The sequence below is a fragment of the Centrocercus urophasianus genome, unplaced genomic scaffold (genome assembly GCF_019232065.1).
Source record: "Centrocercus urophasianus isolate 14NV4802_14NV808 unplaced genomic scaffold, USGS_Curo_1.0 seq_18, whole genome shotgun sequence".
NCBI classification, from domain to species: Eukaryota; Metazoa; Chordata; class Aves; order Galliformes; family Phasianidae; genus Centrocercus; species Centrocercus urophasianus.
In genome coordinates, this window is record NW_024884733.1 from 104,888 (window position 1) to 109,732 (window position 4,845).

Consider the following 4,845-nt stretch of genomic DNA (forward strand, 5'->3'; position numbering starts at 1 on the left):
TGCGTACTTGCAGAAAAACCTCTTGCCCTTTTTTTTTATTTTTGGAGTGATGCTAGCTTCTAAAAATAATGTGAATAAAATTGACTTAAATTCTGGACTCTGCTTGTCTCCTTCAGAAGGAGAAGGCCTGCATTATTTCAGAGTTACTTTAACTCTGCTAATATGCATTAGCCACACTAATGCTGTGAGAGACTTAATTTCAAAATAGCAGAAGAAATACCTAGAATGTCTTTTATGTCCTGTGAAAGGAAAGCTATTCCCTTTTTCGATCATATTGACAGGAAGGCAAAAGTTAATGAGAGAAACTCCTTTCTGGCTTTTTTTTTCCCAAGTGGACAGGAACAAGCCAAAGATGCGTGATATTGTTTCTTGATCAATAACAATGAATTAATCTTAAAAACTCGTATAATCTGTTCCCTCCATGGGATACAAAGAACACATAGCCGTGTCCTTGCTCTATATTATGCTGCAGTTTGGCGGTGTCTGAATAAATAACATGCATGGACTTAGATCCTCTTTGATTTCATCCATGTGAGTTATGGCTTTTTGTTTAACGCTTGTCAAATGTTTCTTTTACAGGTATGATTTGTTTCCAAAAACACTGATGAGTGCTACAACTGGCCTGCACTTGATCTTAGCTTTTGATAGGGCTCAGTAATGCTTTGATGGAAACAAACTGTCATTGAACCAAAGGTAGAGCTTAGTTGTTGGAATATGTTTTATTTCTTTTGTGAGTCATGATACTTTGCAATTCTGTTGTATTGTACGACCTCAAAACCGTATAGAAACAAATTTGGCAGCATAGAAATGCATAAGAGGAGACAGCTATTTTACACTTACGCTCTGCTTTCTTATTTGTTGTGTTTTTTTTTTTTTTTTTTTTTTTCACAGATGAATGGGCTGCTTGAAGAGAGCTCTAATTTGCATGAGATCTGTGCAAGAACCGGCAACGCTGACAAAAAGTGACTTCCCAACTCCTGAATCAGATGTTTTGTGTGACAGCAGCAAGTGCAGCGTAGGCCTTATGTTGGATGCCTAGTACTCCCATTCTAGGGGTGATACAAAATGCCTGGCAGGGAGTCCTTATCTCCTCTGTTCTGTAGAGGCAGTAACTACCTGTGTCTTTAGGAGCTCTCTTCTCTCCCTGGAGCCTGGAAGAGGTCAGGACTCATGTTAAAGGACATGAGAGATGGGGATGTGTAAGGAATGCCATAAATCTTGGTGGTTTAAGGATTTTATTATATTCTTTACTGCAGTAGGTACCTCTTCAGTGGTTGGGCTAAAAGGATAACTGAGGCAACTGAGATCCCTCTGCTCTCATACTTCCTTTGAAAGCTGTTACAAGTGACTATTCCTACTTTTTGTTTGTTAGTCTGGTAGCTTCCAATTGCATTGTTAATATGAGCAAATCTCTCACAGTTTTAATAGGAGATGTTCATATTTAATGTCTGCAGTGTGAGCTGTTTATACATAAGGATGTCATCACCATGAAAATTAAAAGACATGAGTAGTTCCATGTTTCTCCTTATTTTAATTACCTTTTAATTTACTTGTATTTAAATTAAGGTTTCTCCTTAAAACTTAAAAAAAGGCAGTTCTCCTTAAACTTGAAAAAAAGCAGTCTTATTAAGATGAAATACTTTGGCTTTCATGTTAATTTGTTATCATACGTGAAACAAAGAGTTTGCAATGTGCTGGTATCGTTCTTTTTCTCTTCTGTATAACTATTTAGAAAAGTACTGCCTTAAGGATATGAGTATCTCAGCATGACGTTGAGCAAGAAATATCCACAAACAAGTTTGGCTAAAATCAAAAATTTGAGGTGTTTTAAATTCATCAGTGAAGGCTGCTGACTAAAAAAATCATTACCTGCAGGTATTGATATGGTATCCTTTTATACTTCCTAGCCCCTGCTTTGGAAATGAAATGTTGAGACTGGGAAACTGTATTCTTAGGGAAAGAATGGGTAACAGCAGGATGATAGCAAGAAGTCTGAGGAAGGAAATTAAAAAAGGAAACACTCTGAAACTTACCAGGATTTCTCAGATTCCAAATTGAAAAAGAGCAGACAAAGAAACAAACCGGAATGGAAGAAATAGTATTTGTAGTTTCGTGATGTCTTTCTTTTTTCAGGTGTAGCCCATACAGCACTTCCCTTTACCGTTTTCAACCTACAGGCTCAATTCATTTTCATCCTAAAATTCTTGTAATGAAGATTCTCTTAATTAATTTGACTTCACCAACCCTGACTCCTCCTTGACTTGGGACTTGCTTAGCTCATCTTTATCCAAAGTCATTTTATCTGTTCTCTCTTCACATTTCCAGGCACACTTGTAGGTTTGCTGCCTGAAAACCTTTCGTTAATTACTAAGCCTTTCACCACCTCTCAGCTCTGAACTCTCTGCCTGTTTGCTCCCAAGCTCACTGCTCTCCCCCTTACTCAGAATTTAGGTCAGAGAAGCAGTTGGTGAAGTGAGATTCTTCCTCAAACCCACAGGCAGATGCTTGCTATCCTATCTCAGATCACTCATACGCTATGCATGCAGCTGCTGCCATAGCTAGAAGAACATACTTGGCAGCCAAAAAACTATCCCTTGTAGATATGGAAGAAATGTCCATAGTTTGTATGGCAGAAGAAATTCAGCTCTGCGAAGCAATGCTTAGCTTCTGCCTTCTCTCTGCTGTGGTACTGGCGCCGCTGCGTGAGAAGCACGTGCATTGTGCATTTCAAGAACTACAGCAACTCCAATGTGCTTCTGACAGCAGTTTGTAGGCACGAGGTAAAGACAGGAAACAGACCTGTAGGATCCCCTGCACCCCACTTGTCTCCACATTTTTTGATGTTATGCACAGTGCTGCCATGTGATTTTTGGTAGATACTTCACTATCAGGATTATAGTTTTGGTGGTGGATGTACAGTATGGATGATATACAGAAAATGACCTACAGATGAAGAGAGATGAGCTGCAGCTGTAGTCTTTTCTGTTCAGGAGAATGCTAGAGGACGAGAGTACCATTTGTCACAAGAAGGGATACATTTCTTGCAGCACTCTCCAGGAGCGGATCCAAAACCTGCAACAAATAAACAGTTCTGAGAGATATAATAAGACAAACACGTCAGGATGTACATCTGTTTGATGCAGACTGAAGAAGTCCTGCAAATTAGGGTTAAAAAGGGATAAAAATGAACATATTCTACAATCCTCTGTGATTATATTCATAATGACAAAAAGAGGTTATTTATGCGGATCTAGACCTGCTTCTAACAGAAAACAGGAATACGATAAACTTTCTTAATGTTACCAACATTGCTGTAGTTCTACAAATCCAGCTGAAGAAATGAATGGTTGGAAAGAGCAACCCCGTTGTTTTTTATCTCTCTGTTGCACGAAGGCAATTATTTGCTGGGGCATGCTGTAACAGAGAACACACAGGCTGAGGTACAACTTCTAGGGAGTTTTTTTTTTTATCTGAGTTCTTTTGGAGTTTGCAGGGAATGAACAGCTGGCTGACACTTCTTGCACTTTTATCACTACAGATGATGCACGAGGGTGTATGGTGTCAGGACAGTTGTACAGCATGCAGTGAAGCCCAATGTGTCACTAACTTGATATGTGAGAAGATCAGTAAAAGGCAGAGAGAGTGCCATAGCATAAAGTGGCTAGTTGTATTTTTTTTTTTTTTTGTTAATAGTGTTGCAAAATAAGTACAGAATAATAGAGGAAGAGGATGAATGCAGAACTGCTATTCACTAAATCCTTCAATGGGAAGGTCCAGGTGTTGAAACTAGTAAGCAGAGTTAAAACTCTGACTTAAGAAAGTACTTTTCTAGAAGTAGTGGACTGAATATCTCACATTTGTATCCACAAGAGATCTTCCAGGTAAATGATATCTGCAAATCTAAAACGGAATTAGACAAACTGATGAATGAATTTGCATTTCCTATTGACCGTGTAAGAGGTCTGATGACATTCCTTATACCCACTAGGTGAGTAAATCTAGCATTCAAATCAAAACTAGCATATTTTTGAGCAGCACTGTGCTCAAGAGCATCTGAACAGAATACTATAGTTTAAAAAAAAAAAAAAAAAAAAAAAAAAAAAAAAAACCCCACTTTTTTTTTAAAAAAAAAAAAAAAAAAAAAAAAAAGATTAAAATTGTTGCAATTTTGGGCAACAAAATATAGCCAGGCAGAAATGTAACCATTTGAAATACATGCAGAAGAAATCTTACTCTTTCATTTCTGGTATCAGACAGAATTTGTGCCTAAATGAGTCCACCAGCATTCCTGCTCTGTTACCCATAATGTTTGGGAGGTGTGGAAGTGAGGGGCTTTGAGAGTCCTGTGCAGAGAGTCCAGAGAAAGGTAGCTGCTGTACAAATGCATTCAACTGCTGTTGCCATATAATCCTTTTTTATCTCTCATGAAGATGCCTGCATTTAGACTAGGTGCAGCTTGGTGTTCTGCCATTTTTAATTGACCGCCTTATTTTCTTAAATTCTCGCAATGTAGCAGCGATAAATTCTGAATGTCACACTCCTCTGTGTGTTCCCCAGTGACCCTGCTGCAAGCACACAACTTCTTTTCCTTGGAAATGACAGAAAGTAAGATCTTTGGAGAGACACAAAAGTCTCTTCTAAAGAAATAAGATGGGACAGCTTATGTTATTTTTAAGATTTTGGGTCAAATTCCTTTCTGGCTCAGTGTATTTGCTACATATTGATTTTGCTAGTTATGTAAGACATAAAAACGGCCCTTTGTCACCAAAAGCAGTGCAGATGTTCCCAAAACCATGAGTCGTGAGCATGGCTTATCTTTTTATTTGTCCATTGGCTTTTAAAAAA

The 4,845-nt window shown here is 38.2% G+C and overlaps 1 long non-coding RNA gene across 1 annotated transcript; it reads left to right on the forward strand.

Annotated features, from left to right (window-relative positions):
* Nucleotides 1-1,694, forward strand: LOC122160803. Its single transcript, XR_006168949.1, has 2 exons — nt 1-693; nt 892-1,694. It is a non-coding gene; the product is annotated as an uncharacterized LOC122160803 (long non-coding RNA).
* Nucleotides 1,695-4,845: the final 3,151 nt, after the last annotated feature.